The sequence below is a fragment of the Lygodium microphyllum genome, chromosome 24, assembly GCF_053477565.2.
Source record: "Lygodium microphyllum isolate KBCC chromosome 24, Lygodium_microphyllum_v1.1.10, whole genome shotgun sequence".
NCBI classification, from domain to species: domain Eukaryota; kingdom Viridiplantae; phylum Streptophyta; class Polypodiopsida; order Schizaeales; family Lygodiaceae; genus Lygodium; species Lygodium microphyllum.
This window is the reverse complement of record NC_141158.1, coordinates 26,294,353-26,318,499: the sequence shown is the minus strand read 5'-3', so window position 1 is coordinate 26,318,499 and position 24,147 is coordinate 26,294,353. Positions and strand designations below refer to the sequence as shown.

The 24,147-nt window shown below is 40.6% G+C and overlaps 1 protein-coding gene across 7 annotated transcripts in view; it reads left to right on the top strand.

Annotated features, from left to right (window-relative positions):
* The first annotated feature begins 2,559 nt into the window (after positions 1-2,559).
* LOC148014930 (uncharacterized) overlaps positions 2,560-24,147 on the top strand; it is a 93,270-nt gene continuing 71,682 nt past the window's right edge. For 5 of the 7 annotated variants that reach the window (XR_015688361.1, XR_015688362.1, XM_087665490.1 and 2 more), the window contains exons 1-2: positions 2,560-2,739; positions 3,782-3,825. The gene's annotated coding sequence lies outside the window, so the exon portion shown is untranslated. Of the gene's footprint in view, positions 2,740-3,781; positions 3,826-4,068; positions 4,155-24,147 lie in introns of those variants that run through there. The other 2 variants (XR_015688363.1, XR_015688364.1) reach the window with 2 other exon arrangements.

The following is a 24,147-nucleotide window of genomic DNA, read 5'->3' as shown; positions in this document are numbered from 1 at the left end:
ATTGGACCGTCCAATTCTGGGAATCGGACGGGTTGGTCTGATTTTCAGACTTGGACGGGCTGGTTCGATTTTGAGACTCGGACAGGGTGGTCCGATTTTGAGACTCGGATAGCGTGGTCCGATTTCTACTTTGGTCCGATTTCCTTAGTTGGACGGGGGGTCCGACTCTTGTGCTAGGACCAATGGTCCGATTCTCACACTAGGAAAAGTGGTCCGATCCTACAGTTGGTTCGATTTTGAGACTAGGACATGTGGTCCGATTTTGGCACTAGGTCCGCGACTGCTAGAATCGGATCGGACGAGGTGGTTCGATCCTCGTAGTCGGACGGTCTGATTCCAGAAATTGGGTGGTTCGATTCTTGGAATTGGACCCAGACAACTTGGTTCGACTGCGCAGACAAAAGCCCACGGGTTGCGCGCGATGACTCAAGCTCAGTGCCTACTCCATGGAATCATCCAGTGCCTTCCAGATAGGTGCAAAACACTACAAGGAAATGCTAGACATACCTGGAATCACTGTGGCGCTTGAATAAAATGGCACTCCAGAATTTGTGTCCCTATTTCCTTGTTTCCAGCAGCAGCAGAACCCTTTCTGTTTTCCTTATTTTCCTATCCTAATCTTAACCTAATGCAACAAAAATAAAAAACAGAGATGGAGATGGAGATGGACGGTGGGAAATAGGAAAAGAGGCCCTAGGCTAATTTCCCACCGTTGTAACTTATCCCATTCCCAACTAATGCATACAATTTGCACAGGTGTGAGCCTGGCACTCTTTTACAAGGATTCGGGAGCGCGCTTTTACTCTTTTCTTTTCTCGAGGCGACATTGAGGCCTTCTGGAGAGGTCGTCATTCAAAATTTTCAGGGTCTGATTTCCATCCGGGGCGCCCTTTCCTTTCTTTGTCTTGTGCCCTTTCGGTTATCTCCTTTTTTCATTTTCCCGCTCCTCTGCTCCATTTTCCCACTCCTCTATGCTGCGGTAAACAATATATAAAAACATTCGCCACATATACATATGTACTCATACACATAGTACATACATAGACACATGTCACATACTACTTATCCTTGCTCCTTCTTTACATACTCATATATATGACTCACATACACCCCTCTGCACATACACATTACTCAACATTATATTTGCTCTTGTATTCATACATACATATACACAATTCTTAGAACCAAAAGGTTTGAGGTACTCATGGTCCAATAACTTGAGCTAGTTAGACCTTTGAAGCATGCATCTTGAAAGTTGCAAAGCAAGATAGAGCTCTACCTAAAACCCATAAATGCTAAGGGACTTCCCCTCTTCATAGACTTGAGCATAAATAATACCTCCCCTTCAATGAATGGTTTATCCAAGAGCAAGCTAATTTCAACAAGGTGCCAAGGACTCTCTCCATTTCCATATCCAAGATTTTAGCAATACACTAGGACCAATCAACAATACTCTTGGGCTCAACTTCGGCTAGCACTGAGAGATGCTTGTGGAAAACATTAGCATATCCTAATCATTAGTAAAGGTGCATCTATTTTCATCCTAAATAAATGTGATAGTCAGACTATTGTGTCAAAGTGCTAATAAACTCCAACAGATTATCAACCAAGGTTAGAAGTAACCCTTGTCTTACATGGGTTACTCGTAAACTATGTGCTTATGTTGCTTATGTTTATAATGTTGGCAATTGTTGTTGATGAGAACCTCCTACTTATTTGTAGTTTCTACTTTTAGAAAAACAATGGTGCACAATATTGCCCATGACCATCCCATATACCACCCTACTTAAAGGAATACGGGACACACGTGCACGTGCACACACACACACACACACACACACACACACACGCACACACACACACACACGCACACACACACATAGTTGACACACATCCACGTGGACTTTAGTTAAACTTGGAATAATTCAGTTGGTCTAACAACGAGTGCACATCACTACAACATATACCCTTATAGGCAATGCTAGAAAAAGACATAGATAAATGATAGGTGACTTTAAGCAACAAAATGAAAAAGGGATTACAAATGTCCTTATTATTCACTGCCACATATTGCTAAGTAAATGTTTAGACACTAAGTTGGATTGTCGATTAGTCAACCCATTGAAAATTGATAGATAAACTCAAGCAACAACATAGAAAAGGGACTACAAATGTCCTTATTATTACCGTTGCATAATACCGAGTGAACTATGGACACTCAATTAGATTGCCTTCAAGCCAATCCATTCAACATAGTAAGGTAAGTAAGTTAGTAGACAAGATATTAATTTGGATTAGTCTTAATCCACCCAAAACATACTAAGGCAAGTTAGTAAGAAGGCCAATATTAAATTGGGTTAGTCTTAATTCACCCATTCAACATCTAAGGTAAGTTAGCAAGCAAGCAAATCTTAATTTGGATCAATCTTAATCCAACCATTCAATATAGTGGAAACCCATTCAACATAATAAGTTAGTAAGCAGGCCAAGATTAAATCGGATTAGTATAATGTATTAGTCTTAATTTACCATTCAACCTATTATGAGCTCACCCAAAGGTAGTGTGGGTTTTGGAGGGTTTACAACATCTCATAGGGTTGATACCCCTCTACCACCTCCTCCAGCGGTGGCTTGAGTAACACAGGCACGCACAGGGAGACGGAGCCGCAGAGATACCACACACCGGTGGGCTTCGCCTTATTCAAGGTCCTCGACGAGGGGAAGCTCTACAAGGTCGAGGTAAGTTTCTTCAGATAGAATGGGAGAAAATGGAGAAAGGAAGGGAGGTGTGGCAACTTCGTGGCCATCCCCAGACTGGAACGGCGGGACCCTTAGGCAATTTCGTTCTGTATGTAACTTGGCTATGGCAAGTTGAGTTATGGTACACTGGAGTTAATGGAGACCGATATCTGAATGCATAAACGAAATCTCAGCCTCTCGTTTCACTGGTTTCCGTCTCCCAATAAAGCTATGCGTGGCTGCTTGGCAGCAACTTTTGGCTCATTTCAACATGCGTTTTCAGTTTTATCACTGAAAAAGGAATGCCGTTCCGCCTTTTATTTCGCTATGGCGGGGTAAGCTTTGCTGCTCGCTTCATTGCGGGAACTAATCTAGCCAGGTCCCTGAATGCGAAAATGAAAATTTAGCCTGCAGCTTAGCTGCCTTCTATCTCTTGTCGAGTTGTATGTGGCTGCGTGGTAAACAACTTTTGGCTCTTTTTGACATGCTTCCTTTGAAGCTTGTCTTCTGCAACTAGATCATTTACCCCTGGTTCATTTTGATATGCTTCCTTAAGTTTGTCTTCTGCAACTAGATCATTTTTCTAGTGCTCTCTGCACCTGTACTACCAGGGCATACTGCTAGTAACCTGAATATTGTCCACTCTTCATAAGGTCTGAGTGGAATTTCTTGAATCAATGTTTTCATAAGGGATCCCCTTGATGGTCCTAATTATAGCTAGTTATCCAGTTAGTACATCAAGGGCACATGTTGTGGTATCGTCTAACGATTTTTGTACTGTAAAGGGATATTGTGTGATCATGAATGTTATAATAGTCATGTAACAAGAAAAAGACGAGTAGTACTGCCTGTGTAATGTGTACAATGAATGCCCTGGACAACATTCGGTCATTGTCCTTGATTGTCATGGATGTCCACATTCCACACTAGTTGCTAGGGTTTTCAAAGTGAAATGACATCAATCAGCACTAAAAGAAACTTGACATGAGTATCATATATGGCTTTTCATTAGTGTTTGAGGGGACACTGTCTACATGTGTAGGATCTTTGTTGGAAGGAGTTTGAGGCAGGGAGTCAGCCAAAAAAGTAAGTCTCAAGAACTAGCACGTCTTTTCTTGTATTTTTATATACACTGTATTACACATTAAATTACCCTGCTCTGTGTACAAGCATGTTTCATGCCTTTCTCTAGAAACTCGTAATGACTAGAAGATCAATTCTTTGTAAGTGTATCATTGTTTTTTCCATTTGATTTGTGTTGTTACGACACACAAGAGTTAGAATTCTGAAATCCATTTGATGGTTTGGATTGTTGGTTACTTTTTGTAGATTGGCTTTTAGCTTCATTGCTCGTGGCAAGGAGACATTTATTAGGACTTTGTTTTTAGATCTGCTCCAGGGTTTGGGCAAAAGTAGTGAGTGTTGGCAATTGTCATAGTAAAATTTTTGCTAGTATTTACTGTTGCAGTGTGCCATGAATTTTCTGTTTTGCCTGGCAAATGAATTGCTAGAGATGCTTATTGTTGCAATTTTTAGCTGGTTTTGCTACGAAAATACTAAAATTTTAATGGAAACTGCATCTTACGTTTGCATTTGACCTTCATGATGTTTACGAGTGAAACTGTGTGCTTGGATGCTAGCTTGTGATACTAGCTTGGATGCATATTTTTTAGTCCAAAAATTTTCTAATGTTTATGGTAATTTAGACCCTCTACAAAAAATTCTATTTCTCATCAACGAGAAAGATTACGAGAAAACGATTTCAGGAAAATGTGGTCGACACAAGATAGTCGTTGAAAAGAAATAGAAGGGGTCAAGGGGAGTCTAGAGTGTTGAGAATCAGAGTTTGCAGCAGTAGAATGTGTGCATAAGAGGGAGAAGAGAGCTCAAAGTACAAGAATGAAATCTTGCTTACTAAGGTGCTTAGAGTACAACTTGGGTACACTCTCTCACCCATGATAGTGACCCATAGGCTGTCTATATAGCCCTTTGCCAGCTAGGGTTAGGGTTTCCCCTGCCCCTAGGGCTATTCACACTCATCTGCCCTTATACTCCCTTGCTTACAGTGGGTTTCTATGCCCATCTTCTAACACCCCCCCTCAATGCCAGGGTGGCATTGGATTACAAGGCATGTAAAAGATTCCCCCCCCTTTTTGGGATGCCTTTATAAATCAGGCTTACAAGGTTGTTTTAGGTAGATGATTTAAATAGTCAAAACAGTTGATCTTCAGATGAATTAGAGACATAGTTGGCCACCAATTCTTTGGGTATTTCAGGAGTATTGGGGCATTTACTAGTGATATGCCCTGTCTTCTTGCATTTGTTACATTTCATCTTCTCGGGATACTTCTTCTAGCAGTTGTTTACAAGATGTCATTTTTTCTTACAGAAAGAACATTTAGTGAGAACTGTATGAACCAATACTTGTTCACGGGAATTTGAAGTTGCCTGACTGTTGCTGCTTTCTTTGTGGTTCCTCTTTTCTTCATCCAAACAGGATTGAATGGTACTTGTCAAAGTAGGATCTGGAATGTTGATGAGAGTGGTTACAAGAGTAGGAAACACCTGTTTTACAGCTTTTAGGAGAATAGCAATAGCATCTTCTTCAAGTATGGGAGCTTGTACAGAAGCAAGCTGTGCCATAAGTCCCTTCATATGAGAAATGAATTTTCCCAAATCTTCTCCTGAACGATATTCCAAGCTAAAGAATTCAATTTTAAGGAAGATTTTAGTATTTTGCCAGTGGCTCCATAGAGCTTTTCAAGCTCATCCCATTTTTCTTTAGCAGTGTTTAGTTGATCAACATGATGAATCAGGGATTCATCTAAGTGTAGCATTATGATTGCTTGAGCACGTTGGTCATTCTCTATATCAATCATATTTGCAGAGTTTACAGCTCTACTGCCTTGGATAAGAGATCAATACCCCATCTCCATCATTTTGTATTTTATAAGTACCTGCCATGGATGGAAATCCTTACCATCAAACTTTCGAATTTGAGGACGGACATCAGCATATGTTGTGGTCATTGGGAATGTCTTACCACTTGTTAGGACAAGGGCAGTGTCTAGTCCCTTACAAACTTTTCACTGAATGCAGAAGCAAATTAGACAATGTGAAGTCAAAGTTGCAATGAAGAGAAAGGCTGAAAATCATATAAGTGTAATATTTCAAAGTATGACTTTGGTGGTCCTTTCTTATGTGCAAGCTTCTTCCGTGGTTTAATGGTCTTTTTAGGTTTTAATGAAGTAAACCTAGACTGGACTTCAGGCTCCTCCTTATGGTACAGCTTAGTGGATGAAGCTTGTGTTGGACATGGTTTGTCTATGATCTCAATGCTTGTTGCTGATGATTCCGAGGAGAGTATGATGACACTCATGCTATTGATTTTATTGACCAATGTACTTGAGACAAAGTCACTCACGGTATGCAATACACTTCTTGTGCATGATGGTCTGTGTTAATTTTACACATAACCTTACAACAATATATGAAGAGGAACAAAAAACTCACCGGGTTTTAATGAATGCCCAGCAAGCAATTAACCTGATGACTTATGATTAGTGTTAAAAGAACACTATTGTCAAGCTCAGTGAAGTGCTTGAATGGAACCCTGTTGGAAGTCGGTTTCCCGATGCTTGGTGATGTCCATTGAGTATGCCCAAGAGCTTTACACTCTGGAATAGGGTTCAGAGACTCTGCTTCAGTGATTAGAATCACTGTTAATGAAGCTCAGAGTGTAAAAATGACAAAATGTCAAGCTTGGAGCTTGTTGGCTATGGCTGCCCAAAAAAACACAGTTAGGGTTTGGCTTGTAGCAGCCAGCAGAGGATAAATTTCTCAGAGCCCTCTTAGCTGAGGATAGCCCACTTGGGGGGCTATCAAAGCCCTATGGTGGTGGCTGAGATTGCGCCGCCTGCAGCCCGCGTTTCAGCACGAGGTAGTCGCCTGCCTAGAACTGCGCCCTTTCTGCAATCCACGCAATGCTGCTCACGACGTCGACCAATCCCGGGGTTTATCACTCCAGGCTGATTCGCCCTGAGGTAGGGAAGAAGTTCCTAGAAGAAAACAGGAGCTGATATGGCCTCCTTTGTCCTCCCCAAGTCCTCCAATGGAGGTAGGTTGCAGGCAGCTATGGAGGAAAGAAAGATAGGATGAAGAAAATGATGGCTCATGTGCACTTAGTGATAACTGATGTTGAGGGAAGCTGAGGAGATCAGAGATGGCTCTGATACCATGTTGAGAATCAGAGTTTGCAGCAGTAGAATATGTGCACAAGAGGGAGAAGAGAGCTCAAAGTATAAGAATGAAATCTTACTTACTAAGTTGCTTAGAGTACAACTTGGGTACACTCTCTCACCCATGATAGTGACCCATAGGTTGTTTATATAGCCCTTTGCCAGCTAGGGTTAGGGTTTCCCCTGCCCCTAGGGCTATTCACACTCATCTGCCCTTATACTCCCTTGCTTACAGTGGGTTTCTATGCCCATCTTCTAACATAGAGAGTAAGTGAGTCTAAGATTAGTAGGACTCACCTAAAGCGGACGGCTAGTAGACGGAACTAGGGAGAGGAGCCAGCACTCTTCTAGGCGAGGTTGGGAGGTGAAAAAGAACGTCATTTGTGCCATTTGAATTCATGTACAGATAGGTCGTCGTCAAAAGTTTGGCTACTAGCTGCGTCATACTGGTATTAGGAGAGCTTTAATTGGGGAACAGACCAAAATGAAAGTTTTCAAAAACTTTAGGTAGTTATTGCTACAGCTCTAGTACTATTAATTATGGATCCCAATAAACCATTTGTGGTTGAAGCCGATGCCAGTGATAAAGCGATAGGCGCGGTCTTATTACAAGAAGGTCGACCAGTTGCTTTTGAAAGCAAGAAATTAGACCGTGCAAAATGGAATTATTCTGTTTATGAGAGGGAGCTGTATGCAATAGTACATGCAATGAAGAAATGGAGGCACTATCTGTACGGTGCCAATCTTTTGATCTTGTCGGATCATGAAAGCATTAAGTGGTTTAATGACCAACTGGATCTACAAGGGCGCAAAGCCAGATGGGCCGAACTCCTTCAAGAGTTCGACTACGAAATAAGGTATAGAAAAGGGAAGTACAATACAGTGTCTGATGCACTCAGTAGAATGCTCATCATAAATGAATTGAGTTTTACTCGGTTCACTTCTGTTTTACTTGAATCTTTGAAAGGGAAATGCCAAGTTGATCCGGCATATTCCAACATATGGGAAGCAATAAATAATGGGGATCCAAATGGAAGAGCCTCCACAGAGGAAGGAATATATGAGGATGTTCATCAAGGAAATGGAGCATCAGGGGTTGCTCAAATGAGATTCAAGTGGAAGAATTTTACCATTGATAATGGTTATTTACTCTACAAGGGTGGGGTATGTGTCCCGAAAAATGAAGAAATAAGGCGCTAGATACTCTTTGAGTGTCATGATACCCCTAGCGCAGGACATCCAGGAGTTAATAAGACTTATAGTCTTATTAAAAGGCAGTTCTATTGGTCTGGAATGAATAAGGACGTCCTTGACTATGTGGTCAAATGTAATAAATGCCATGTTAATAAAGCTGAAAGATTGAAAATGGAAGGACTTCTCCACCCATTAAAGATTCCTTCGGGAAAATGGGAGAGTATCTCCATGGACTTTATTGTTGCGTTACCCAGAACACAGAGGGGGCACGACTCTGTGTGGGTGATTGTGGATAGGTTAACCAAAATGGCTAGGTTTATTTCAACTTCAATTGATGTTAAAACACCGGAATTGGCTAGATTGTTCGTAGAGAACATATACCGATTGTATGGCCTTCTGGCAAATATAGTCTCTGATCGAGATAGAAAATTTGATAGTCAATTGTGGCATGTTGTATTTAGGAAGTTGGATACTAAACTTAGCATGAGTACGGCGGACCACCCGCAAATTGATGGGCAAATTGAAAGGGTTAACCAAATCCTTGAAGATATGCTCAGGGCATATGTAAGTAAAAGGCAAACTAATTGGGAAGAGTATCTATCGATAGCAGAGTTTGCATATAATAGTGCCAAGCACTCTTCCACTGGATATAGTCCATTTATGTTAATGTATGGGTTTTAACACAGAGCTTCTCATGTAGTAGGATTGCATAAGGAAAAGGTTCAAGCAGCCAAGGACTTATTGGAGGATATGAATAGTATGTTAAAATTTGCTCAAGAAAATATTAAGAAAGCTCAAAATCGAGCTAGAGCTTATGCAGATCCTCACCGAAGAGACATCTCCTTTGAAGAAGGAGAATTGGTCTATCTTAAGGTGCCTGAACAAACTAAAACCATGAAAACGGGACGATGTTCAAAGCTTTCACCCAGATATTGTGGTCCTTTCATAATACTTAAAAGGGTGGGAGAACAGGCTTACAAGCTCCAACTACCTGCTGGTAGTAAAAGTGTGGGAGAACAGGCTTACAAGCTTTCACCCAGATATTGTGGTCCTTTCATAATACTTAAAAGGGTGGGAGAGCAAACTTACAATCTCCAACTACTTGCTGGTAGGAAAACACATCCAGTTTTTCATGTAAGTAAGCTAAGGAAGAAGCTGGGTGATTTGGATAATCTAATATTAAATGATAACATTGAGGAGCTATTAGATGACCAATCTAATCCACATGAACCAGAAAGAATATTAAATGTTCGTAACAGACGAACAAGGAATACTATTTATCAAGAATGTTTGGTCAAATGGAAAGATTGTTCAGAAGAAAGCTCAACATGGGAGCGAGTAAGTACTTTAAGGAAAAGGTTTTCCAATTTACAGTTGGACCTTCCAAGTATCATTTTCGAGGACGAAATTGATTCTTTAGGGGAAGGAAATGTTACATTAATAAATGTAACTTATGGGGGAGAGGCGCGAGGGATGACCATCTGGGGGGGCCTTGGGCACCCGAACGGGGTCAAGGGGAGTCTAGAGAGTAAGTGAGTCTAAGATTAGTAGGACTCACTTGAAGCAGATGGCTGGTAGACGGAACTAGGGAGAGGAGCCAACACTCTTCTAGGCGAGGTTGGTAGGTGAAAAAGACGTCACTTGTGCCATTTGAATTCACGCACAAATAGGCCGTCGTCTGAAGTTTGGCTACTAGCTGCGTCATACAATTAGAGCTGTTTTTTTGCTTCAAGTTATAGAGCAAGAGCATGTGCCATGCTATAGTGAAGAGCATGCTATATCTTGTCATTTACCTTAGGATATTGGGGATCAACTGAGCTGCATGTTCAAAGGCTATGCCATTTGGTCCACAAGTGCTTCATGTTACTCTGAGAACCACTTGTTATGCCATTTGACCTAGGGGACGGCTATAGCAAGAGTTATAAGTAATGTAAATATAGGTTATAGATAAGCTTGTTGTGGTTAGCAATTTTGGGCAGATTTAAATTTTGAAATCTGGTGTTGATTAGAGAGCTTCTAATGGTGTATACCATGTCCATAGTGTGCTTTGGCACCTAAGGAGCAGGCCCACTAAGTTTGGTAGCAAACTGAGCAAGTATATGAGAGATGTATATACTTCGAAAGCTTGACAACTGTAGTGGACTGCATGCAGGAAAATGGTACTGCAAGATGTGCAGAGTTTTTTAAAGGCATAAGCTTTAAGAATTTGCCCTCATGTCTTTACGAAAGTTGTAGTTTGGAACGATAGCTACATTTTTCCTTCAGAAAGCTCAATGATCCAAGTTATGGATCAAAAGTTATAAGCAGTTTTATACAGGGCTCTCTTAATTGACAGGATTTCAAGAGTAGGTGAATAATTGCCATTAAGTCCAATTTGGGAGTTCAACTGATTTTGATGATGAAAAGTATGTAGACATTCTATGAAACACCAAAAATGCAGGATGGAGTGGATGGCGACAAGAGGTGGAGGTGCTGGCAACACCAAGGTAGGCTGGGGGGTAGTTGTTGAAGGAGATTCCAACTAACATGTATCCCTCTACATCCAACCTTGGCAATGATAGCTCATCAATCCTCTACAGCATCCCAATCCCTGTAAATCCTCTTGGATCATATGGCATCTCAAACTCATATGTCGACTTATACCCCTTCCTCTTTCTTCATCTGTGTCAATTTTCTCATCTTCCACGAGGTTCTACATTGCATAGGCTTCTTCTGCATCTCTTCTCTCACATATCCTGATCCTCTTTTCTATCCTTGGTACCCTCATGTCAATCTCAAACATCTTTGTCAAAGCATATGTGACATGTCACGTGCAATTCTTTGCATCCATCAAATTTTGTCCAAAAAACTGTCCAATAGGACCACCCTATAGAAAATGGCTCGTATATTTTGAACCATAACTCGGATTATCAAGCTTTAAAAAGAAAAAATGTAGCCCCACTCACAATCTACAACTTTTTTGAAGAAGCCTAGACCGAATTCTGAAGGTTTCAGTCCCTAAAATTTTCTACGCAACCTGCAATTGTTCATTACAGCATGCAGTCTTGGCCAAACATCGACCTTCACGACTCTGCATCTCCTCCCCTACATATGAATTCATATGCCAACCAAACTTTGAAGAACCCTTCCCAAGGTATAAAAGCCCATTTTGGATGCATCGTTCACCAATTATCCTCTCCCAATCAAAACAGTTTTAAACATCTTTAGTTCAGCCTTGCCCGCCCACTGCAATCTCCTATAGCCATATTGCCCTCCTGGGTCAATAGTTGACCAATACGGCATACATACATACAAGACATTCCCTTCGACTTTAAATAACTTGTATATCACATGGAATATGTCAAGATCAAAGATCCACGTCATTAATCCACTTAATTTTCTTAGGCTATCTTTCTTTACATCCCAAACAACGATATCCTTTGTAACTTGTATCAATGTCTCTCTTGCATCTTCTATGATCTATTTACCCTTGACATTATCTGCATTCTCTTTCTCAGTATCCCAACCTATTGTAAATCGCCATGATAGTGTGGCTCGCAGATTTAATAGTCGTACGGGATCGGTTGAATGCTAGAGCCTGCTCTTTCTTTTTTTGAGTTGTGCAGATGTTGTGCTCATGCATGTTAGATATATGTGCATTGCCATAGAGGTTTGGAAGATATTGACGTCTCTCTTTCGCATCTAGACATTTGGGCATGGATTCTCTCTCGATTTGAAGCCACGATAACTTTTGGTCGCAAATTCCCCTACAATGCGGGACCACATCCACAAGATGGAGGAGATTTGGGATGAGCTTGCATCCCTTAGTATGGATATTTCTTTGAAGGACCTAGCTGTGACACCTCTCTCACATCTTCCATCATCGACATAGGATGTGTTCTACACTAGTCTTCTCACTTCTTGTAGCCAAGAGGTTCTCATTTGAGAGAAGCTCATCCCATTGTTGCGTGTTGGGGTTGATTGTTGCAGCCTTGTACCTTCAGCCATTGTAGTCACATTGTTCCTTCTCTCTCTTGCATTCTCTCTTTGTCTCCTCTCTGTGATCACTTGCCCCTTTGTGTTGTGCACTCTCACAAGTTCATCCCATCCAGCTTATCAGATGCAGGTAGAGAGGGTAGGATTGACACTTGCTCATGAGATGCCATCAATGCCAATCGGGGATTGGAAGCTCCCAAAGCATATAGCAAGAAAAAATGATAGGATGGTGGTCGGTCTAAATTGTCTCAAACCACACAATCTCCCAAAGCATACACGTCGGCCATAGATGTCCTTCAATAAGTATTTGGACGAAAGCAAAGAAGATGCTTCCACTGGAGTGAAAGCAACCAATAAAAGGTGTCCTCGGAGTAATCATAAAGATTAGATGAATCCAAAGACAATAATCAAGGCACAATCCAAAGATCTTGTATCACATGTAGCTTAGCAAAGCAATCACACTATATCCATATAATATGCCTAAACCCTAGGCATGAAGACACACTTGGGATGCTAGCCCATAACACACACTGAGAATATGACTCATATACTGTGACATACATCAATATCTCTGCTCCAAAATCAATGACATGCACCTCATAAATCCATGCATATAACCAAAACCCTGTAGCAAATGATGCGTATCATTACCCGAAAGTGCTATCATCCATCAGAAAGCATCAATACCTTTGTTAACCCATTATGGGCCTTCAAATCTATTTCAGCCCTTTTAGACAGATTTATTACAGCAGCATTAAAACATACATGTGCTGCCCAAAAATCACTCCAAAGCAGGTACTTTGGTTTTGGCAATCATCTATCAACCATAGAGCATCAATAGCATTCAATGGAAGTCTCTGAAGACCATAAATCAATCTGGAATACCCTATGGACAGCGGATACCCTGATGTATACCCAGTTTAGATAGCAGTAAACTGTGTATACACAAGCTCTCACTTTGAAGCCTCTATGAAATCTTTGGGAGCACTACCATGCATATAACAAAATCCCTGTTAGTAAATGACGGGTATCATTACCCGAAAGTGCTATCATCCATCATAAAGCATCAATACCTCTGTTAACCCATTATGGGCCTTCAAAATCTATTTCAGCCCTTTTAGACATATTTATTACAGCAGCATTAAAACATACATGTGCTGCCCAAAAATCACTCCAAAGCATGTACTTTGGTTTTGGCAATCATCTTTCAGCCAGAGCATCAGTAGCATTCAACGGGAGTCTCTGAAGACCATAAATCAATCTGAAAAACCCTATGGACAACGGATATCTTGCTGTATACCCAGTTTAGATAGCAGTAAATTGTGTATACACAATCTCTCACTTTGAAGCCTCTATGAAATCTCTGGGAGTACCATGTATATAACAAAATCCCTGTTAGTAAATGACGGTTATCATTACCTGAAAGTGCTATCATCCATCAGAAAGCATCAATACCTCTGTTAACCCATTATGGGCCTTCAAAATCTATTTCAGCCCTTTTAGACAGATTTATTACAGCAGCATTAAAACATACATATGCTGCCCAGAAATCATTCCAAAGCATGTACTTTGGTTTTGGCAATCATCTACCAACCATAGAGCATCAATAGCATTCAATGGGAGTCTTTGAAGACCATAAATCATTTTGGAAAACCCTATGGACAGCAGATACCCTGCTGTAGACCCAGTTTAGATAGCAGTAAACTGCGTATACACAAGCTCTCACTTTGAAGCCTCTATGAGACACTGGGAGTACTACCATGCATATAACAAAATCCCTGTTAGTAAATGATAGGTATCATTACCCGAAAGTGCTATCATCCATTAGAAAGCATCAATACCTCTGTTAACCCATTATGGGCCTTCAAAATCTATTTCAGCCCTTTTAGACAGATTTATTACAGCAGCATTAAAACATACATGTGCTTCCCAAAAATCACTCCAAAACATGTACTTTGGTTTTGGCAAACATCTATCAACCATAGAGCATCAATAGCATTCAATGGGAGTCTCTGAAGACCATAAATCAATCTGAAAAACCCTATGGACAGTGGAAACCTTGCTGTATACCCATTTTAGATAGCAGTAAATTGTGTATACACAATCTCTCACTTTGAAGCCTCTATGAAATCTTTGGGAGTACTACCATGCATATAACAAAATCCCTATTAGTAAATGATGGGTATCATTACCCGAAAGTGCTAATATCCATCAGAAAGCATCAATACCTCTATTAACCCATTATGGGCCTTCAAAATCTATTTCAGCCCTTTTAGACAGATTTATTACAGCAGCATCAAAACATACATGTGCTGCCCAAAAATCACTCCAAAGCATGTATTTTGGTTTTGACAATCATCTTTCAACCATAGAGCATCAGTAGCATTCAACGGGAGTCTCTGAAGACCATAAATCAATCTGAAAAACCCTATGGACAACGGATACCTTGCTGTATACCCAGTTTAGATAGCAGTAAATTGTGTATACACAATCTCTCACTTTGAAGCCTCTATGAAATCTTTGGGAGTACCATGCATATAACAAAATCCTTGTTAGTAAATGACGGTTATCATTACCTGAAAGTGCTATCATCCATCAGAAAGCATCAATACCTCTGTTAACCCATTATGGGCCTTCAAAATCTATTTCAGCCCTTTTAGACAGATTTATTACAGTAGCATTAAAACATATATATGCTGCCCAAAAATCACTCCAAAGAATGTACTTTGGTTTTGACAATCATCTTTCAACCATAGAACATGAGTAGCATTCAAAGGGAGTCTCTGAAGACCATAAATCAAGCTAGAAAACCTTGTGGATAGTAGGTATCTTCCTGTATACATAGTTTAGATAGTAGTAAATTGTGAGAAGCTTTCACTTTGAAGCCTCTATGCAATCTTTGGGAGTACTTGTGATTTGTAGGTAATGTTTGTTTGCCTTTTGCATGAAAGATGAGTTATCCTAGCACAAAGCTTCTCGCTTTCTTTTTGTTTTGTTTTCTTAATCACGAAGTATATACGTATGTTCAATATATGGGTGAGCAAACCATGTCTTCAGCATGTGCATGAGATGATGGAAATGTAGGAGATTGATCATTGCAGGTTCAATTTATGAGAGGGTTCTCCCGAAGACATCCAGGATTGCTTGCTCCTCCCACAATGGCACTATCTGTTTTTTTTTCCTTTAGAATATGCTACTCTCGTTCAAATAAAACTCCTTGTTTTTTGTCCAAAGTTAGGCTATTGAGTCTTAGTTAAGTCCCCCTTGTCCATCTAATTCTAGTCTCATGCATGCAAACTCCACTTCTTGACTTACTTGAGTCCTTTCCTAATATAGCACGATCAACACCTGTCAGTTCTCGTATAGGTAATCCACTGCAGTGCCTTCTAGAACTTGTCTTTCACAATCCCGCATGTAGACCACTGACATACTCAATACACAACTGCCAATATGCTTTCATACCATAGACATTAATCCCTTTGAGAGTGTACGCACCGTCCAACGAGTATGAAGGGTCCATTGGATCAATGCACTCTTGTTTGATCTCTGGAAATTGTCAAAGAAAAGTTTGTTCCCCACCCTATGCATAGCAATGTCCCAGGAACACACAGATCTCAAAGCACACATTAAGGTGGACAAAATTGAGTCCGTGGCAAGATAGTAGCCTTGTCATTGCTAACAAGCCTTTCGATAACTGGATCATCAATTAGTTGTAACCTTGAAGAAGTTCCTATTCTTGAATTGGCCCAAACACTGCTCACTCTTTGGAGTCACATGGTCATAAGTCTTATCATAATATTCAAGGTCACCACACATGAGAAGGTCTTCTGGCTCTCCAACATTGAAGCTAAGCTTGGTGAATGTAGTAAAAGGGATCTAATCTAACATAGTCCATTTAGGCTGAATGTCAACAGAACTGCAAAAGACAGTAGCCTCAAGGCACTGTGTATTCCGGATTTGATTGTAGAGTCGGTTGTGGCGGAGTTTCTCTTTCTCTATAGGAGCCACTTTTGTGATAGGTTGGCAGGAGAGGGGGCTACAGGACTTCATGTCAGTCTCAAATGTCTCTATCAAAGCATATGCCACATGCGATACTTTACATCCATTAGATTCAGTCTGATCCTGTCCAAAAAAATGTCCTACAGAACCACCCTGCAGAAAACTGCTCGTATCTTTTGAACCATAACTCAGGTCACCAAGCTTTAAAAAGAAAAAATGTAGCTCCGCTCGTGATCTACAACTTATCTGAAGACACTTGGACCAAATTCTGAAGATTTGTCCTTAAAATTTTCTGCGCAACCTGCAACTGTTCATTATAGTATGTAGTCCTAGCTAGACATCGACCTTCGCGACTTTGTATCTCCTGCATACGAACTCGGATGTTAACCAAACTTTGTAGGACCCTTCCCAAGGTATAAAAGACCATTTTGAATGTGTCGGTCACCATTAATCCTCTCCCAATCAAAACAGTTTTAGACATCTTCAGTTCAGCCTTGCCTGTCCATTGTAGTCTCCTACTTGGTCAAACATCCATTGGATAGTTGACCAAGAAGACACATATACATGCAAGACATCCCCTTTGCTAGCCAGATATACATCAATTTTAGAGTACCATACACAAGGAGTCTACACTTTCAAGCCAATTTCAGCCTCAAGCTTTGCAACAAGATGTTTAAAATCCATAAACACATCAGATTTTACTTTCAGCCCATACACCCATGTATACTCGAGAGTAGTCATCAATAAATGTAACACATTAAAGACAACCTCCAAGTGCACGTGTCCTCATGGGACCACAAACATCAGAGTGAAAAAGTTGCATTTTCCGGACAGCACACACTTCACCATCCCTTTTGAAAGAAAAGCTGTGCATCTTGCCCAAACTACATCCCTCACATGCATGAGGAGGTGGAGTGTCCATTGGAGGCAATGCATCTACCATATGACACCTTTGAAGGGTCACCAAACTCCCAAAACTCATATGTCCAAAGTGGGCATCCCATAGCTCCGCATTCTGCACACCAAGCGACCTAGTGACTGCCAGAGCATCATAAGATTGTGTATCTTAGATATCCAACAAAAACCAAACCCTCATATAGGGTCCCAAACAACCTGAGTGCATAATCCATCTCCTTGTCTTTAACAATGCATTCGTCATCCTCAAAGATGACTTGAAAGCCATGCTTGTTAAAGCCAGAGATAGACAACGAGTGCTTTGTAATGCTAGGTACAAAGAAGACATCTAGAAGCACGAAGTCAAAACCATCTGCAGGAGTAATAGTGATTGTCACCACAAACATCATAACTGATGTTGTTCGCACATGAAACACACTTCCTAGCAGGGGTTAAATGCAAAGAGAAAAACAAACAACTCCTAGAGCTCCACTGTTAAAATACCATGTTTGCTGCATTTCAGAAGCATCAAATGCTGAATTAGCCATTGAAGAATCATAACTACAAGTAAAAAATGCATAGTCCTCCTCCACAAAGTCACCATCAATAGATTTGTTGACTCTGATGTCTCTTGGACAGCAAAACCCGAGTCTTTTTCTTCTCTTTGGATAATCTCTTACAACATTCATTAATATAGTGACCTAGCTTCTTGCAATAATGACATTTCCCCTTCTTTTTAGACTTTTCTATGTCTTGGACAGCCATATTTGATGGCTGTCCAACATGACGCTTTTGCTGATTTTTTGAGTTTTGCTTAACTTTTCCTTTGCCTTTGAACTTAGAAAGCATAGCCACATCTCCTAAATGCAATGCAACATTCTTCCCAGTCTATTTCTCTTGCAATAAGAGGCCTTCGAACTCCACAAATGTAAGGGGCTGCTTCCCCCCTCCCCCCCCTCCCCCCGCACACCCCCCCCCTCCCCAAAAGACAACATCAAAGAGGTGTAGAAACCAAGATACAACTCTAGAAGAGAGTTCAATGTGATGTTTACTAGTTCAACATCTTGAATGATTTCATCCACATTGAGTAGCTCCTCACGCAAATCCTAAATTTGAGTAAGGTGACCTATCATGCAATCACCCTCATCCATGTTGACATTGGCCAACTCTCTATGGAGATAAGATATTATGGCCTCATTACGTGTTGCAAACATACGCTCAAGTACATCCCATACTGATATTGAGGCCTTACAAGACCAAATGTGTGGAATAATCGATCTTTTCACTAACAAGGCAATCAAAGAAAGTGCCTCAACATCTTTTGAGTCCCATCTCCTCTGATTCTCGGTAGGAGGGGAAAAAGGGGCACCAGCACCAACAACCTATCCCCTGACATTAGTTGAGGTGTTTGACATGCAAGACCTCTTGGTCACTCCAAATCACCTCTCACATAGTCCCACAAGTCCTTCGCTACAAGAAGGTTGAGAACCATAAAACTCCACAATGGGTGGTTTGATCCATCAAGTTTGTCCTCTTGAGTGAGAACACCAAGCATGTTGCCCTGATCATTAATCCCCTCACCTGCCATGCTGTCAGTAATGGACAAAAACCTGCAGCCCAATATATCTCCACTAAAGTATGCAACAAGTACCAAACTGTCACACAAATGCCAAAGTGTGTCCAATTTGACCCAAATCAGCGCCTAACCAAGAAATAACAGCAATGCATTGTTGTACGACACTTGCCTCATTATGCGTGCCCTCAAAAGTACAAATTACAAAGGCTTAATGCCTATTCTTACGAAAATTTACTAAATGTTCCTAAAATTTTCTGCTTAATCTGACTATAACAGCAATTAAGCAAGAGCTTGTACACAGTCAAGAGGCTAGACAAATGCCTAAATGGTATTTGCAAACTATGAAAGATAGTCATTTGGATGCTCCCATTGCTGGTTGTACTAGAAGGCAATCTAGTATGCATGATGATGCATATACCATGGAGTTTGCTATGGCATCAGATACATTTGATGATGAGGAGCATGAATGTTTCAAGGATGCACAACATAATGTGCATTGGACGGCAACAATGTACAAAGTGCGTCTATAAGCTGAAAAGGAAGGCCAAGAGGTACACATAAGAAAGGCATTGACTATGAGGAGACATTTGCTCCTACCACCTGCATGACTACCATTAGGTCTCATTGTTGCTTTGGCTGCCCATTATGGATCAACTCGATATAAAGACTGCCTTTTTACATGGGGAACTTCAAGAAGAAGTGTATGTACAACAGCCCATTGGTTTTACAATTGAGGGATCCGAACACTAGGTCTGTAAGCTGAAAAAGGCTTCATATGGTTTGAAACAAGCTCGTCGACCTTGGTATGCAAAGATTGATGTCTTTTTACTCAGCCAAGGATTCATAAAAAACTCGTCAAAGTCTATCCTTTATGTATGTAAAGAAAGGGGATCCTTGCTGGTCATATGTCTATATGTTGATGATCTTTTGCTTACAAGGACACATGCTGATCAGATTTCAGCATTCAAACGAAATTTGTAGCAAACTTTTGAGATGTCAGATTTGGGGCCTTTGCACTATTACGTGGGCATTCAGTTCATTCACGATGCTAGATGCATTGGATTATCAGAGTCGAGATACATTGGTAAACTTCTTGAGAGGTTTGGCTTACAGGATTGCAAGCCAGTTTGCACATCAATGAAGCTTGGATCAAAGTTGTCATTGCAGGATGACAGTGACTTGTTTGATATCCATGCGTACGCTCAAATAGTTGGATGTCTTATCTACCTATGCAACATAAGGCCGGATATACAATTTGCAATTTCAGCCCTGAGCAGATATATGCATCAGCCACGCGTGTCACATTGGCAAGTTGTCAAGCATGTTTTCCGTTCCTTGCAGGGTACTAGAACACTTGGGTTGCTTTATACCAAGGAGAGACCACTGCATTTACATGCTTATAGTGATTTTGATTGAGCTGGTGGTTATGATTCTCGTCACTCTAGTGGCAATTGTTTCTTTCTTGGCTCATCTTGCATCTCTTGGCTTAGCAAGAAACAATCCATTGTTGCCACATCGTCATGTGAAGCTGAATACAAGGCAGCTTTCACTACCACAATTAAATGCGTATGAATTAGACGCTTATTAGCTGACTTGGATGTATGTGTCACAGAACATACTCCTTTGTTCACTGACAATCAGAGTGCCAGTGCAATAGCACGGAACCCAATGTTTCTTGCACGCACGAAACACATTGAGATCCATTATCACTTTGTCAGAGAGAGGCTACATGTAGGTGATATCAGCCTTGTCTACTGTCCTACCACCAGTAATGTGGCAGACATCTTCACCAAAGCTCTTCCTTTTGACAAATTTGAAGCATTTTGCAATACTTTAATTCGATCTCCTTTGGTTGATGACCCTTGTATCTTGATCACTCTTCACTCCACGAGGGTCTTTGGGTTAGACTCATGCCTACGCTCATAAAGGACTGTCGGTGATGTTCAGTAGGACACTGGGGCACTTTTTACTCTCCATATGAGAGGTTTTTTCCCCAAATTTGTTTATTTTATTTTATGTGCCTATGTTACTTAGTTTTAGGCACTTATCGTGTCTCAGACTCCTCAGGTGTAAACACCCTCTTATAATCATAAGGTTGAAGGGTTATACTTTGTACTTGCACCTTACACTTACACTTTAGATTATTGTATTGAGTGTCGTGCTCTCACACTCTACATTGTCTATTGTACTCCCAGTTGAGGTTCCATCTCCTCCTCCTCACACATAGCCTACTATGGTACTATCCATTAAGGCACACAATACAAAGCCTAATAAAGAGCCTAACACCCATGAAATGTCACGTCACATGTCTAAACACCATCAGTAAATTGCTACATAAAAATCATGCAAGAATTGTATATGGAAGTTCGTACTCCTTTACTTAGCTGCATCTGTCAACCTAGTTAAGATGCCAAGATCTCTCGTTTGGATGAGGCAAATCAAGATTGGTCCATCCTTGGGAATCGAATTCAATTGAGATGTGCACACATAGCACTCCTACAAACCGATATGCCCTTCAGGTCAAGCTTATATTGCTTGATCTCCCCTTGCCTCAAATTAGTTTAACATAATAGATCCCTCTACCCCGCCGCTGAGGGGCTTTGTGTGTTTAATGATCCTTGTTTAATAGTTTGAAGGTTTGTGTGTATAGGCAGTGATCGTGAGAAACACTTCGGTTCAACGTGCAGGGTTTTTGTAGCTCTCTTGCGTGCTTGCTTGTCTTTCCTCCTCTGATTCTTATTTATATAATCTCTGTGAAGAATCCATAAACATTGCATAATCAGCATCAACATCGCCTGTGGGAAGGCGTTCAAGGGTCGTGGAGACGAAGTATTATTTTTTTGCCATTGACAACAGTACCATTAAGAGCCAAGTTTGTTGAAGCACGAGGTCTCCTTCTTCACAGGTCGCCATTAGGTTTCTTCTGCTTTATAAAACTCGAATTGTCTTCTCAAGTTTAACATAATTTTTTAAAGGAATCTCGTTTTTCTAGTAGCTTGGAATAGTCTTTGACTACATGATGTTTTCTCAAAGTTGATGACGACATGGGTGCTTGACGGAGAGCGTGCAACGTGTTGATAGGTTCTCTGGAGAATTGTGTCTGATAATGGCAATGTGTGAGACACGAACCACGCTTAATATAGGTGCATGTGAAACTCATTCTGATTAAGCTCCCAACAACGCGTGAAGCTCCTTCTATTTACAAAGCTCCCGATAGTGTACCAAGCTCCAAATATTGCATCTACGTTTGAAAAATGATTTTCCTCAATCTTGAAACCATGTGAGCTTATCTATTGAGATCAAGCTACAATCTACCACTCGTAATCTATTGATAGCCTATGATACATCCTGTGAGTCCAAAGACACTTCCATTGATCTATTGATAGCCAGTGTAAACGCCCCGAACAACGTAGTATGCTTAACAATTATGATATTTGCTTGTTTTCGAGATTTAATATAAAAGAGAATGAACACTTAAAGCTGAAAATGAAAATTACTCACAAAATTACAGCCATGAAAATGTAAAAGTAATGGAGACAAGATTGAGGGTTGAAGATGGGCAACCCCGCCCCCCCCCCCCCCCCCGAAGGAATGTATTTCTGCTCAACCCAAGTCCCTTAGGAAAGAGCTCAGTTACAATCAACCTGAGAGTGAGAAGAAGTAATTCTCACTCTCACAAGATCATGCAAAGATGTACAAACACACATGCATTATCTATTATGCAATGATAAGAACTGATTTCTTTACAGTATGAGAGAAGAAAAAGGGGAATTCATCCTTTCTCCATCGTTGATCAGCAGTACATGGATAGAGCTTGCTTCTTGTAGCTAAAATGGAAGAAAGAGCTCAAGAAGGAGGTGCTGTAATGAATTTACAGGCTTGCTGTCTTGTAAAACAACAGTGATAGAAGAGGGAATATGGAGGAATTTGATAATGGAGAAGTGGGGGATGATGATGGGGATAGATGGGGCCAGTTTCTGGCTATCTGTGGGTGCTGTACATGAGTTTACAGCAAAGAAAAATGATGTTGAATGAAGAAAAACGAGCTCTTATTTATAGGAGAGGGGAGAGCTAGTACAAAAGGGGAAAGTGGAGTAGCACAAGACAAGTGTCCAACCACATGTCATGAGATGTGACAAGTGGTGGGACACTTGGAAACTTGTGTGACAAGTGTCTTGACACTTGTCTCTTCTCTATGGCATTCCTTTTTGGGTTGAATACTGTCAAGAATAGAAACAACCAAATTTAGTAAGCACAGTCAGAGTACAGAACTTACTATTTTTAGAATGACATCCCTATTTTTTAGGACTAGCATTTTTAGGCTAATTCGAGGCTCCTAAAATTTAGGGACCTCCTAAAATTTAGGGATCTCCTAAAATTTAGGGACCCCCCCAATATGGGTATCATATGAAAGCTTTTTCCGTGTACATCGCAAAAATGGTATCCGAATCTTCATGTGACTTTCCTATGCAAAGAAATGTGCATTTCAAGCTTTCAGCCCACACATACACATTATACAAGCATTTCATGATCATGCCATCTTGTTGATTGTAACTGTCTGTTCTGGTGGATCTAGCCCACACTTCAAGGCATCAATCCTTTCTGTGTGCGAGTCTAACCCTGATATGCGTGAGTTCTAGTCACAGGCGCCCAATCGGGTCATATAGGTGGAAGTGTGAACTATCTTTTCTCTAACCCACCGTGTGGGTCTACCATAACCTGTGACCACTCATTAGTGGCCAGCTCCAATGCACTTTTCTTTATATCTAATTAGTGCAAAGGAAATAAATTTAATAAATCATTATATAGACAAATTAATGAAAAAGGATACAAATTCTGTTTCTATAGAGTTGTGACAGCCCTCTGGCTTTTATTCAGCTGTCCTCAGCTGAAAAGCTTCTTGATATTGTTGTAGAATATTTGGGTAATCCTTCATGAATTTTTCATCTACCCACTGTGCATCTGTTGTGGGTAGATTCTTGAATTTTAGTAAGAATTTTCGTGTCACAAGGCCACTTCTCGTGGTTCGATCCTTGAGAAACAAAATCTTTTCAGGTTCCAAGAGTTTCTCTGTTTCTTCAACTTCTGGGGGATCTTCAGTAATGGGTTCCTTTGGTTTTGGTCCTATGTAAGGTTTTAGCAAACTTACATGAAAAGCATTGTGTATTTTTCAATGAGTAGGAAGCTCAAGTCGATAAGAAACTTCATTTATTTTCTCAATCACTTTGAAGGGTCCAAAGTATCTACTGGAGAGCTTTGGAAAAGATGAATTTTGACCAGAACCTTGTTTGAGCCTGCTTTTATCAAACTTTAGCAAGACATATTGACCTTTTTCAAAAGCCAAAGGTCTTCTTCGTTTATTTGCTTGCTTCTTTTGTCGCTCTTGGGCAACTTTGATAGTGGCTCGAACTTGATCCACTGCGGTTTTTAAATCTGAAGCAAACTCATCAGCAGCAAAAATCTTATCTTTAGTGCGAATAATTGGAGGGGGAATCACTTTACCCTGTACTATTTCATTTGGAGCTTTCCCTG